Source organism: Protopterus annectens, chromosome 3.part0 (assembly GCF_019279795.1).
Source record: "Protopterus annectens isolate FY-2018-M chromosome 3.part0, PAN1.0, whole genome shotgun sequence".
Lineage (NCBI taxonomy): Eukaryota > Metazoa > Chordata > Ceratodontiformes > Protopteridae > Protopterus > Protopterus annectens.
The window spans coordinates 1,174,253,745-1,174,269,706 of record NC_056731.1 but is presented as its reverse complement, the minus strand read 5'-3'; positions in this window follow the sequence as shown (position 1 = coordinate 1,174,269,706).

Below are 15,962 nucleotides of genomic sequence, written 5' to 3'. Positions count from 1 at the left end.
CAGGCAAACAAAAAAGAAAATTCATGTCCAATATTGAACAGAGGTGGAAAGAGAGACTGTAAGGATATTTGAAAACTTTACATAAAGAAATGCTGGACAATGCAAAAGTTTATGATAAAAGGGTTTTGTGGACTGGTAGATGGGACTGTAGTACTATGTTAAAAATAGAAAGAGAAAAATATTATTTATATGCCAAGAATGATAAATGTGGAGATGGACAGCGGTATCATAAAATACTGGAAACAACCCAAAACATGTTTTTTTTGTGGACAAGAAGGACGTTTGATAATTAACTGTGATAAAAGAAAATGTTATATTTGTGGGGAAATGGGGCATGCTGCAAATAAAATGTGAATTGAAATGTTATAAATATAACAAAAATTGACATTCATGGATGGATTGTAAAATGAAAATAAGAGTAAGGAAAAAGAAAAAGGAAGAGAAAAAATGAACAAAGAGAAAGTTTAGAGGTAGTAGAAACAGAATGAAAATTAGATGAGAAAAAAATAATAAAGCAGACAAAGAATAATGCTCTGAAATAGGTGATGAAGAAAACATAAATTGGGAGATGGTAAAAGGGTAAATGACTGAAAAAGAAAATGTAAAGAGACAAGCACAAAAGAAAAAAAGAAAGGAAATTGATGAAAAAGAATATACACAGCTAATGGCTGGGGGTTGGTATACTGGTTAAAGTGTTTAACTCAGAGACACAAGGTATAGTACTTATTTCTCACATTTGGAATAGAAATTGGCTAGGCTTAGAATGGCCCATTAAGGCAACCAGCCTAGTAATTAGCTATGAACCTATGAAACCATAAATCTTAGGAAAAGGGAGAGTGACAATGTCAGAGTGCTTTCTGTAAGTGTGAGTAGTATTAAGAATATAGTAAGAAGAATAGGAGATTCTGGAGTGGTATAATATGTGTGATGTAAATGTAATTATATTAGAAGACACAAGATTTTTAACAAATGATGAAAGATTACAAACAGAGAAACTATGGGGATGAAAGATAATCTGGAATTTGGGAATGAGAAATGTTCTGGGATAGCCATATTCTGTAGAAATACAATAAAGATATTAGAAGCAACTTTAGCAAAAATGGGATTGTAGGTTTAAAATAGAAAGAACAAATATATAGAATTATTACATGCTTATAATAATTGTAAAGAAAGGGAAAGCTTATTTCATCAGAGTTTAAACTATGTAGTGATAAATATGAATGTTATAATAACAGGAGACTTTGATTATGATTTAAGAGGCAAGCAAAAAAGGAAGGAAATGATATAAGAAAAATGTTAGAAGTTAGAAGATGTGGTAATTTAAAACTTTGGGACAAAAATTTATGGACTTACACAAGATGTATGCATAGAACTGAAATAGATGATTTTATGGTATCAAAAGGTTTACTTATAGGTGAAGGAGAGGTAGTTGAAACAGGCTTTTCTGATCGGCTTGCAATATGACTAGACACAAAGGAAAAGAAGGTATTTATACAAATAGGCAAATGAATAAAAGAGATAAATGAGAAAGCATGGAAAGAAGAAGGAAACAGATTTGCAACTACAGTTATAGAAAAATATTACTGTGAGAACATTTTATTAAAAAAATGGTCTGAATAATATATGATATTTAAGGAAAAATATATAAAAAAATCATATTGGCAATATAATGTGGGAAAAGTGGAGAAAGAAAAATATAAAAGAACTTATGATGAAGTATTGAAAGATTTAGAACATAATGATAGAAAGTAATTTGAAAAAGAAAATTAATTATATGAAAGAAATCAAGAAAAAATACAAGAATTTTTATTTAAGCAAAGATTTTTCACAAGGAAAAACAGAAGTATTGAATTACTTAAGCAGATCAACAAAGGAAGATGGTAGTGTAATGAGAGGTAAAAATGTAAAGGGAAAAACTTAAATAACTTGGGAAAAGATTATGGATAGTGTAGTACTATATGTACAAGAAATGTTTAAAGAAAAAAGAAGGTAGCAAAAAAACATGGAAAGTAAAAAAAAAATAACAGGAAAAGAGAATAAAGAGTTGGAAAAGGATATTTCTTTATATGAGCTAGATGATGTATTAGGACAAGCAAATATAGATTTGGCTGCAGGACCAGATGGAATAGGGTATGAAATGTCTAAAAATTTAACAGACTGACAACAAAAATATTTCTGAATGAATGGTTAAATGAAGGTTTTATTATAAAGAATTACATAATGAAATACTTAAATTCACATGGAGGAAGGAAGATGGGGGTTAATTAAAAAAACAGAGATGAATAGTATTGAATAATAATGATTATAAGATCTTTATGAAGATAATACAAAAGGTATTTGAAACTAAAATGGAAAATATTACAAAAGGTAGCATATAGTAGAAAGAGAAGGGTTGCCAAGAATTATTAATGATAGTTAGAGAAATTGTGGATAATATGAATAGAAAAGAAGAAGCTAAAATCATGATAGCAGACCATAATAAGGGATTTTATACAATCGTACATGAAATCTTATGGGTAAGAATGAAATAATATAAGTGAGAAAACTAGGAAATTATGTATGTCAGTCTATAGTAATAATAAAGTAAAAATATATGTAAATAGTTGGTTAAGCCAAGAGGTGCATATGAAGAGTGATGCCCAATTAATTGCATACTCTATGCATTAGTTATGAATATGATAGTATGTAAAATAAATTACAAAATGAAGGATGTGGGGTATATAACACCTGGAGGGATAATAATTTCACTCCTGTTAACGTATGCAAATTACATTATAATACTTGCAAAAAAATGGACAGAAGACGCAATAATTTGCACAAACAAGTATCTGGAGGTGATAAGAATGGCTTTAAATAAAGAGAAAATAAAGGGTGAGGTGATATAGTAGGGCATATATAGTCTACATTGGATGACATTTCTGTTGCTCCATCCAACCCTTGCTTCTATTTTTCGACATGGGGTTTGGGTGCCATTTCAACAGTGACAATCTTCATACAGTAAACCTCCAGACACTGGACCCAACCCAGTTTGGTTTCATAAAGGGAAGATCATGCCTACTCAACCTGGTGGACTTCTTTGAGAAGTCACCAAAGCAACGGATGAGGGCAAAATCATTCACACAGCCTACCTTGACTTGGCCAAGGCGTTTGACACAATATCCCACTCGGACATTGTTGACAAACTGAAGAGGTTAGGTACAAACCCATATGTCACCCAGGGGATTGCCAACTGTCTCACAGACAGGACCCAGGAAGTTAGAACTGAGGAGTCCACCTCTACAAAGGGCCAGTCACAAGTGGAGTCCCTCAGGGATAAGTCCTTGGACCGCTCCTTTTTGGCATTTACTTCTCAGAAGTCAAGGCCAATGTCAGTGGTCTCTGGCTGACTAAATTTGCAGATGATTGCAAATTAGGAGCTGTCATTGAATCTTACACTGACACAAATGTTCTCCAGGAGGGGCTGACATAGGCAATCAACTGGTGTCAGAGTCATGGACTAAAACTAAATGCCAAGGAATGCATAATAGTATCCTTTGGGAAGTTATCTATCCCTGGTAACTATCATATTTACAACACACCCCTTAGAGTTGACCCAGTAGTCAGGGACTTAAAGACATACATAGATAGTAATCTAGACTTTGATCATCATGTGTCTACAGTGGTGAGGAAATCATTCCATGTTGCACAACTTATAAACAAAGGTATGGCATCTAAGGCTAAGGAAGTCATTGTTCCACTGTATTCGGCATTCATCAGACCTATCATCGAGTACAGTGCCCCCTTTGGTATCTACCTAACCAGGCATATCCAGCAACTAGAACATCCACAGAGTTTTTTCACTAAAAGAATACTGGGCATAACTAATATGTCCTATGCAGACCACCTCAAGGCCATATCCCTGTATTCTGTCTCCTATAGAATTTTAAGGGGAGATCTATGCCTGGCATACAGGGCATTGTCAGACCCCACTCTGATGGACCTCTTGCATATCCACAAAATGAACAGTACCAGAATTACCCATTCTAAAGACTTAAACCTTCCCTGTGATATAAATAGGACCTGCTGCAGAGATAGGTATGTATCCTGGAGATTACCCCATCTATGGAACAGGCTCCCCATCCATGTGAAGCAGAGTTCATCCCTAATCCAATTCATGTGCAACTTGGACAATTGGATGGGAAACCAGAAATTCATCCCTGGTTTGGCACCTATGTCTCTGATCAAACAGGTAACCTATAAATGGTTCATCTCCTAGGCCCATACTTACACTTATCAAGGGTATCAGAACTTGTCAGAGATTTGGGATGCATGGATAGGCTTAAAACAGCCCTTCTGATCATTAGCCTTGTAAACACCTATGAACTTATATAGAGCCAAGGTTTATACCACAGAGTGGCGAGCCCTGCCATGGTAGCTCTTCCACATCACACACTGGCACAAAAACTCACTCTTATGGCTAATTTGGAGTGTCCAATCCACCTATTGCATGTCTTTGGAATGTTAGGCATAACATTTGGGAATAGAGATGTAAGTAGAATTCAACAAGAAAAAAGAAGAAATAAAACAAACGTCTTTCATGGAGAACATGCAAATTTTAATTTAGTAAAAAAAGCTTATTTGGTAAATTAAAAATAGCATACTTAGCAAGTGTATTTATGTTGCCAACAGTATTTGAAAATGAATTATTGCAGATATTTTTCATTTATAGGGGGTTCTGATTAAACCCAGTAAAAAGAGGAGTTTTTATGTAAATAAATGGGGATGGAGGTTTAGGGTTAATTAACCCAGTGGTATATGCTGCTTTATTAAATGTGTACAAAGTGTTAACATGGATAAATGAAAAAGATGAGAGATTTGTTGTAAAACTACATAAATATAAATATGATAAATTTGAGGGTATGGCAAAAAAGAGCAAAAGAGAAAAAAACTATATAAATGAAGATGTAAAATGTTACCAAGAAAAAATATATTTCTGGAAAATAAAAATTGATTATATAGAAAAAGAAAGAAAAGTATGGTACAATAACGTAATGATAAAACATTACTATGTAAAACAATGGGAAAATCTAACAGATGAAAAAATTAAAGTTATAAAACAAGAAGCAAATGGTGTAATAAAAAAGTAAAATACCAAGATTTTATTTGTGGAGACTGGTAATATATAAATTAACAGTAAAAGGAAATATGCTAAATAAAAAAAGAAATGTGATAGAATATGTTTACACTGTCAAAAAAAAAAGAAAAGAAAAAAAAAGAAACCATGAACATGTGTTTTTGAAACGTAAAAGAGTAAAAATGTTATGAGGAAAACTATGTAAAGAAGTTTTTTTCAAAGATAAATAAGGGGATAAAGCAAGCATGGATATGATTGAATGTAGATATAAGAATAGAAGCAAATAATATGTGAAAAGGATAGATAAAAGTTAGTTTATATCATATAGGTTACATGGAATGAAAGAATAAATGAAATTATATTTAATGGGAAATGGATTTTAGCAACAATATTAAGTGGTTAAGAAAAAAATGAGTGGTGGCTTAATAGGGATCAAACTTTAGTATGATTTTATGAAAAATTATGAATATGTGTAAATATATTTATATATATATTTATATATAAATATATATATATATATATATATATATATATATATATATATATATATATATATATATATATATATATCTTTGTACATTTGTAAATATTTGTAAATATGTAAGTATGTTGTTAATAAGAGGACCCCTAATCTTTTCAATAGGTAAATTTGGACATTTTACATCCACTTCAGCTAGCACCAACTCAAGCCTTGGGGCCTTGATTTTACATCTCATCTGAAGTACAGCACACTTAGGAGCCCAGCTTATAACACACAATGTCCTCCCCTGTTTGCTGTTCATTAACTGGATTTATTCATCTTTCTTTTATAATGCTTTACAACGGAAAGAGACAAAGGAATAAAGTACATTTTTGTATTTCAACACAAACAACTCTGATATTTCAATGGAAATTGCATTGACCAACAGAATACATGTAGGGAAAGGTGATATCATTTCATCATAATTTTTTTTAGTTCCTGTTCATTTGATCAACCATACACATGGTTGAACAACAAAACCTCAGGACCACAATGGTGAGTATCTATAGTATTGAAATGAGCTGTGTAAAAATCAGCCCACTGATGAATGTTTAATTAGTGTTAGAGTTGATGGCCCAATAGCACAGGCATATGACATGCATCTGTGCTGCCAATGACCCAAATTTAGAAATGGACTTAGGCTGCAGGAGGCATCTGCTGAGAAGAGTAGGATGACGTCATCAATGGTGAACTCTCTTACTCCAGGAAGAGGGTTAAAGAATTTGTGCAGCCCCTGGCAGAGACCAGAAGTCTCACTGTCTAGCTACTTACGGGGGGTGATATAATGTTTTGTGCTTGTTGGGTAGATGCATGCACCCCATGTGCTGACATCATTACATGTCTATCTACCTGTAAGGAAACTACACTAGTCACCATATCTTGATGGCTGCCAGAACCCAGTCTGCTCTGCCTATAGGGTCCTTGCCCCATGGCTGAAGGAATTTTTCCACAAGATCTGTTCCATGAGAAGTCAGGAGGTTTTTCTATTGAAGGAACATGTCTGACATAGGGTTACCTGGAGAGAGTGGTGCAGTAAATTAGTGGCCTAGCAATGGGTCAGGTGGGAAGGGAGGAGTTTAAAATAAATATTTTCTTTTGGTTGCATTATACCTGGTGTAACTGAAAAATTTATTATAAGGCTAAGCAATTCAGTGTAGCATGTCCAGTCACTATGTAATTTGTGAATGGCAAACATTAGTACTTTGGGAGAGGTAGAAATAAGTCTACCATACTCCCAAGTACAATGGCTTCAGAGGTGAGAAGTGATCTACCCTAAGTGAGATATCTTTGCTTATGTTACAGCTGGGGAGGTGGTAATAGGTATACCAAGGCATGAGCAGAACATAGCATTACAGCTGAAGAAATGCAGCAGTGGTATACTATAGATGCAAGCATGTTGTTAGCATTGCATCTTAGGAATATGATACAGTCCACCTTAGACATGAGCACTGTATTAATAATATAGCTGTAGGAGAGGTAGGTGTGGTATTTTAACACCTGAATGGTTGTTCTACCACTTGTGCATGTGTTGGTGTTAGGAGGATGGTCATGTTTACAATCTACCACCACCAGGTGCTAGCAACAAGGGAATGAGGAGTCAGATAGCCTGTTAGTGCCACAGGATACTTTAAAACAATAAAGAAATAAGAAGAAGGTTGTGATTATTTCAATTACTCCTACTGTTACCAGAGTTACAAATGCAAGGGCAGAAGAGGGTCAGGGCCTGTCAATTATCTAAGTATGATCCTGTTATGGCAACTCTGCAGTATGAAAGACGTGATTTACCTTTACAAGGTAAGGCGAGTAGGAGTGCAGTATACTTATCATTTACATTAGTTGTACACTTTATAGGTCTTTGCTCTATGTCTTATAACAGAGGCTTTCAGCATTCCAACAGGGCAAATATTCATATAGGGCAAGATGATCCAGCACTTTGTGGATCACAAGAATTCTTCCTGAATCTAATCCTCTCTTTGTTACCTTCAGTTTCATCCTATACATTGTAATTAAAATACAGAGTTGTCCCTATACCGCTCAGTTTAGGAACAGTGCTATGATTTTGCTCCTCAAGATTTAGCCTTGCTTCTGTTAGATTTACTGACGTTCTTCATAAAGTCAGACCTGTTTAGGAGTTCATACCTTATTCATACCTCTCAACTGTCCAGATTTTCACAGAATGTCCAGATTTTTGCCTCATATTTTTGGTCTGTTCCTCATAAAATTTAGTTTTTTTGGTAAATCGCTGGCAATTCATTGAGGACTGAAATCACAAAATAATGATAAATATTTTTGCTTCATACTTCATACCATTCAGCAAATCCATGTTAATGTAAAACCTGTTATTCTATTAATTTTCCAAGTTTGTAAGAGCAATATTTAAAATTATATCTGTTTTGGGGCCTTTGTCCACCCCCCCATTATTTATGGCTTTGTCCAGATGTCTTGCTGTAAGAGGTTGAGAGATATGACCTTATTAAATAATTAAACTAAGCCTATACAAAGATTTCCTATCATTAGCTATATAGGATCTAGTATATAAAGACCTTCAATTGTGAAATATAAGAAATGGTCCTCTTTCTGACCCTCTGCTATGATTTTTAAATGCTAGTGCTATGATTTTCAGTGCTTGAGGATTGAAAGATATGCCAAACCTACAAGATAACTGTTAAACATCAGCAAAGTAAATAATATCAGAATTACCCAATCTATGGACCTAAATCTTATCTGCAACATAAATAGGACATGTTGGAGAGACAAGTATATATATCTAAGAAACTAGCCTTTCTGTGGAACAGGATTCCCATTCATGTGATGCAGAGTTATTCCCTAACACCAACTGAGTGTAACTTGGACCAGTGGATGGAGAAATTTAACCCATGTTTGGTGCCCATGTCTTTAGTAGACAAAGGCAGCCAGGCTTTAAATGCTTGACCACCCATGCCCAAGCCCACATATATCTCATAAAATAACCATAGGGTATCAAAACTTGTCAGATACATTTGGGAAGCATGGATAGTCTTAAAAGGGTCCCTGGAGTTGTTAGCCTAGTAATCACCTTGAAACTATAACTGGCATCTTTTCCTTTATATATAAATATTTATTGCTTTAGGCTTTTCTGAGAAAGAGTCCTTACTTGGAAATCTGACTAAACAAGTTTCTTAATTTTATCTATGTTAGAATATTTTTGAGAACATGTAAACAACACAATCAAGTGCATTGTTTTACAAGTAGGACTTGTTTTATGAATTTACTCCTTTCATGTAGTTATGCCTTGTGTTTGTTTAGTTATTTCAGAAATAAGAGAAGTAATGTTACAGACGGGGTCCATTTACTGAAATTAAGTGTGTTGACTGGAGATGTTCACTAGCTATAATACATTTTGTTTTTCATCTGCCTTTTAAATATTTCTTTCAGATTTGGTATTTAAATGTCATAGTACATCTACACTGTAAGTGGCAAAGCTAAAACATATGTGACTGGTTTAGTTTCAGAAGTGCACATGCATTTCTTCATTTATTGGCATTTTATCTAACCTTCTAATTTGTGCAAACTGAATTACACTGACATATTACACAGGTTCTTTCCACTAATATTTTTATATAAATATACTGCCGGATTCACAATGGCTTGCACGGAGTGTACGAGTAGAGTAAGACTCCATGCAGCCATCATGTCCGATGAGCGATCCAGGAACAGCTTGTAGGGGCATGTAAGAGAGCTCCTAAAACATCTCCTACATGGACAGGGCTACGATATGCAAATTACCTCACTTGCAGCCAAAAGGCATGCAAATTAGGTAAATTTGCGATCCAGGAAGCACAAACCTGTCCGAGTAGGAGCCGTGTTAGCTGCAGAAATGTACTCAATTGACAACTGAGTACCATTCTGCAAATAGCACAATAGAGCCTTGTCAGCTCCAAATAAAGGTTGCATATGGTTGAGGAAGCATGCCAATGGCCAAATATATGGCCAATGGAAATGTTCCCAGATGCAAAATTAAAATAAAAGTACTTTTTTCTTCGGCGATTTCCGATGTTTAAGCGTAGCGCAGCGCTGTGCAAATGAGGTGCGCTAAAAAAAAATCATAAAATAAGAAAATAAAAGCCACAAACGTGGAATCTATGAAAACTGTTAAATTACAATGTAAGGGAATAGCAGGCTCAAGACAACATGGCCACCGAGTAGGGGTTGCTAAGGGGAGAAGCCCAGTCTAAGACATGTAACCAAGCATTAGTAGGCAATCCTATGTAAATGAGTGTTAGGATAGTGAATCGCACTTCTACATAGCAAATGAGCACAGTCAGTGGAGTGTAGGAGTAGGATATGGGGAGTAACAGAGTAGGAGATAGGTGACATCACAAGGGGGGTATGTATGAAAGTAGTGAAGCTCATAGGAGCAGAGTAGCATGTGTCAGCTGTCAGTTAGACATCATGGAAAGAGGTGTGTCAACAGGTAAGCCAGGGAAAGCCAAGAAATGGAAGGTGTATACTGTGGATAACACCAAAGTTTCTTGCTGAGTGGGTATGTGCGCCTGTAAACCCGAGTAAGACAGAGTGCACGCGTGAAAGCATGAGTGCGCGCGTGTAAGCCGGAGTAAGCATGTATAAGGCTGTTTAAAGACCTGTAAGCACGTTTGCACTGGTGTGCGCGCATTTTAACCCGAATAAGCAAATTTTAGTCCATCTAAGCATGTGTGTGCACATGTGAGCTGCTGTGAGCTTGTTTGCGCTTGTATGTGCGTCGCTCCCCCCTGAGGAAACAGAATGGAAAAAGGAAGCACAACAAATAGTAGGAAGCTACCAGTGAATACTAGTAGAGCTAGCAGGTGAAAACAATCAGAATCAGGCAATTACACAGGCAGAACACTAGTCCAGCCCAGCACTTAAAACTCTGCAAACAACAGTGCAGTTTGTTTCTCTCAAGAGACACTGCAACACTGGAGTAAGCTACTAGAAGTGAAAACTGAAACAGCTTCACTCAGACAGAAAATGCTAGGGGCTACCATTGCTGTTATAAGGCGACATATGCAACATGCTGAAGGTGGTGACAATGCAAATGCTGCTGGAAAACCCACAGTGAGGAGACGGAGAAGAGTGTACAGGCCCAGGGTCACCTACCAGGGGTTACATAAGCTGGAGATAGTGGAGCGCTATAGAGTGGACAGAGACCTCCTGCAGCAAATTGTTGAGCTGTGCAGGCCACACCTCACACACAGAACCAACAGAGGGGAACCCATCCCAGTGGAAACCAAGGTATGTGTTGGCCTAAGAATACACGCAACAGGTACCTTCCAGAGACCAACTGGTGATATGATGGGGATAACACAGGCATCAGCATCCAGGGTACAGCACCAGTTCCTGGATGCCAGGTCAGCACATGTCAGTGATCATGTATATTTCCCCAATTCCCATGAGGTATTGGCCAGCAATATGCGTCTCTTCCAGCAAATAGCAGAATACCCTGAGGTAGTGGGTGCAATAGACTGCATGCATATACGCATCAAAGCACCAGCCGGTGAGCAGGGTAGGGCCTACATTAACCACAAGGGCTTCCCCTCCATCAACTGCCAGGTCGTGTGTGATGCCCAGAGCATAATAATGAATGTGTGTGCTGGCTGCCCTGGAAGCTACCATGATTCCCATATCTGGCATCTGACGCAGCTGTATCAGACATTTGCCAATGGGGACATCCCACATGGTCACTTAGTGGGGGATGCTGGCTATGCACTGGTGCCGTGGCTGATGACACCCATCAGAAACACACACACACCTGAACAGGAACTCCATAATGAGGCACATGCACAAACACGAAATGTAATTGAGCGTGTGTTTGGGTTGCTCAAGTCACGGTTCCGGTGCCTGGACACATCTGGTGGAGCCTTGCAATACTCACCAACTACATGTACCCAAATTGTCATGGTATGTGCTATGCTACATAATATGATTCTGCGAAAACAGCTGCAGCAGGACCAGCATAGGCCTGGGCCAAACAGCCCCCCACCATTGCCAAGGCTATCACAGGCAGAGCGTGACTCGGAGGAGGAACAACTTGAGCCTGCCCCAGTAGGCAGAAGGAGGCATGCCCAGTATGCCTTGGCCTTGGGAAAGAGGCAACGAATAGCACATACACTGGCTCAGTAGGAACCCTGGAAATGATACCTCTCTCTGACTCCCACAGATAGTGAAAGGGATGCCTAAGTTGACACAACCTGCTTTCAAACATGTGCAGGGAGTGTAGTATGTGCATCTGACATAGGCAGCCCTGCAGCACCACCTGAGGCATGATGGCCATGTGTTAAGCAATGTAAGGTAGTGCTAAACAGCATTTACCACCATGTAGTATATGCAAACTTGATGACCTTGAGTATCATCTTACCCTCACCAAACATGATGCCACAATATGAAGACAAGATGATCAATAACAACAATTGTCTTAAGTATTGGTGTCAGCGAAAGGGGATCCAGTGCCTGTCAGCCTGAGATGACATGCTCGACAAGACATGATGCTTCGCTAGGGATGGCTTTCACCTGTCACCTGTGGCCTTTTGGATATTGCCAAAGGCTCTTGTCACCCCCATAGTGCCTTTTTTAGGTAAGGCTCAAAAGACAAACCCACCTCCATAGGTATCACAAGGGAAAAGAAACTAGAAGTAATGCTGCTCAATGCCAGAAGTCTAAACTGCAAGATGCACATACTCGCAACTCTCCTTAGCATGGAGAATGTTGATATCTGTGCAGTAACAGAAACCTGGTTCAAGGCTCCCAAGAGCACCCTAGCACTAACAGGTTACACCTCATACCATGCTTTACAGCCGCAAAACATGGAACAAACTACAAAAGGAGGGTGAGTATCAATATTTGTCAAAGATACCCACACCCCCAGGTTGGTGGCACAGCATGAAGCATCAGAGACTACCCAGGTGCAACTAACAGTGGGTAAAACAGACTCCTCAAAACCGAGGTGGAATCCTTCACAGCCACTGTGCCTGTAGAAAATACGGCCCGGACCTCAAAACCCATTATAAACGCATTCTATGAACACCTTCAGGAATGCATGGATCATGCAATCCCAAATAAAACCAAGATCCAATCCTCCAAAGGCAGGCATCCTGTCTGGTGGACCCCAGCCATAAAAAATCATACAATACAAGGAGGAAGCTACTATATGATAGAGCAAAATCCCAAAAAGGGAAGGCATCTCTGATCAGTATTATTGAAAAACTATGGCCACACATAACATCGTCTAAGGCCATCATTGAGATAAAAATTGTACAGGACACTAAGGATAATCACAAGGCTTTCTTTAGTTGTGGTAGGAACCTGGGTGGGAATTCCCAGATATGCTCAGAATTAGTCCAAAATGACAAACAATACACCAAACCCACAGACATTGCCAACATCCGAGCTGACAGGTTCAGTGCAAACTTCTCCCACCCCTCCCCACCAAAAGGGCAAATATCTATCCCAGCAGAGTGCTGGCCCCCTGACATCTCAGCTGCCCAGGTAACAGCCAGCCTCTCCAAAGCAAATCACACAGCATCAATGGGACCAGACAGTGTCCTGGGCTGTGTCCAATATGAACCCTAAGAAGAATTGAACACAAACATAAAACTACTGTTCAATCTCAGCCTTACCACAGGATATGTACCCAAACAGCAGTGTACAGCAACAGTGGTCCCTCTCTACAAAGGTGGTGCCTCAATGGATACTGCAGACTATTGGCCCAGAAGCCTGACTAGCTTGGTCTGCAAAGCTATGGAAAGGATCATCATGGACCTCAGAAATAAAGATATTGGGGACCTACAGACACTGGATCCTACCCAGTTTGGCTTTGTTAAGAGCAGATCCTGCCTCTTAAACCTGGTTGAGTCATGTGAAACAGTCACCAAGGCCATTGACGAGGGGAAGGTGGTCCACACAGCCTACCTGGACCTCGCAAAAGCCTTCCATACAATACCCCACTTGGTTGTTATAGATAAGCTCACCAGCTTCAATATAACCCCCTATGTCACTAGATGGGTTGCAAACTGGCTCAAGGACAGAACCCACATGGTCATAAATGCTGGAGCCATGTCAGACCCCAAACCAGCTACAAGTGGCATCCCACAAGGCTCAGTCCTGGGCACCCCCTTGTTTGGTATATATTTATCGGAAGTACAGGCCAATACAGAAGGACTGTGGCTGAACAAGTTTGCAGATGACTGCAAACTGGGCGCCATAATCGACTCTCCAGCTGACACAAGCATCCTACAAAAGGGCCTCATAGAAACAGACAACTGGTGCCAGAGCCATATCCTCAAGCTAAACGCTAAAAAGTGTATAGTCATCCCCTTTGGCAAAAACTAAGTGCCCACAAATTACCACATAGGTGGTAACCTATTAAATATGGAAGAAGTGATAAGGGACCTGGGGACCCAAGTTGATAGAAATCTCTCATTTGACAACCACGTGGCCAATAGCCCACCTAATCATAAAGGTATTCACATCTAGATCAGGGGAGGTCATTGTGCCTCTTTAGTCATCCCTCATCAGGCCCATAATTGAGTACAATGCCCCTTGTGGGATGTACCTTATCAGACACCTGCAGCAGCTGGAAAGACCACAAAAGTACCTCACCAGGAGGATCAAAGGGCTGAAACACATGCCATTTGCTGCCCGGTTAAAGAAACTGCAGCTCCACTCAGTGGCATACTGCCTGCCCAGAGGTGATCTGTGCCTGATGTATAAAGCCATGTCCAACCTGGAATCAATGGACATGCTGCACCTTGGAAAATCAGAATCCCATCAAGCTACGCGCTCAAGAGATCTGAACCTCAGGACTGAAATAAATAGGACATGCTGGAGTGACAGATTCATAACCCAGAGGCTCCCTCCACTCTTGAGTAAACTCCCACTCTAGGTTAGCCAGAGTCCCTCATTGACTCTCTTCAAGAGGAATCTGGATGAGTGGATGGGATATTTTAGGTTTACCCTGGGTATCGCTTCTATGTCACTGTTAGACAGAGGCACAGTATACTAACCTTGAAAAATGTCTTGGCAAACTCCACTTAAAATGTGTGTTGAAAGCCAAACACACTCTGGCTAGGATTATAAATGCCCTAGGGCAGATAGCCTAGTATGAACCTATGAACAGAATCACACACACCAACTAGTACAACTGTGGTCAATGTGGAGTAATGTTTGGCAATGTCCACCCAAGTTGGTGAATACACAGCAATATTGGGCAAGCCTGGTTTAAGTAGGCCATAGCTGAACAAAATGCAACATGCTCATAGTTGCCCAACTGGCCCTTAACCAGTCTGGTCTGTTCAGTATGAACATTTAAAGCAGTGATGGGACTCAAACCCATGATACTGTGCACCATAGTGAAAGTACTGAACCAGTACACCATGACAGTATTGCGATGTGCAACCAGTATGAAAGAATGTTGACAAGTCTTTACAAACTATCCCGTGGAAACCCTGCAGGCACAGCACAATCCCTGTTGAGTTATGACACAAAGGAGTCTGGCAGCAAGAACACAACATGACTTCCAACACACACAGTATAAGTGTCACTATTGGTCATGTTCACACACAGCCACAAATGTAGTGGACTTCAGATCACGACATATGGAAAGGTCACACTGGGCATGCTCACACACTTGGATAAATGAGACATATGTCAGGCAACAAACCATGGAAAGCCTGAACTGGGCATGCTCACACACTTAGACCATGTCTGAGTATAGCAGCTGGCCACACATATCTGGCAGTTGTATGTGTTAAGCCAGGAACCTCCCACGATCCAGCAATCTGTCCTATGCACACAGTTAAATGACAACAGACACATATATTAATATACTGGAACCCTGTCATGATCAAACATGCTACGCGGATACACAAGTTGTTCATAGAAACTGGGAAAGCTACGGCAATAAAGACCTGCAAACGGTATCAGCAACACATATTGTGCATCCCCAACATAAACATAGGTGCAGAGGTTGATGCTAGGCTGTCTGCCCTAGGGAATTCATAAGCCTAGGCAGAGTGTATTTGGCCCACCTCCCAGTAGAGTAGCCTACTGTGCCTCTGTAAAGTAGGTCACAGAAGGCACCCTTTAAGGCTAGTTTGCTGTGCCTCTGTCAAGCAGGGACACAGTGGAGATCCCAGGGGTGAATATGCAATTTCCCATCCATGCAGCTGTATTTTGCTGGAAGAGGGTTGGTGAGGGGCTATGTCTAACTTTAATTGGGATTCAATTCCAGATTGAGGGGAGCCTCTGGGTAATGAAGCTGTCCCTGCAGCATGTCCTATTTAGTTTTGTGCTGAAGTTTAAGTCCCTGGAGTG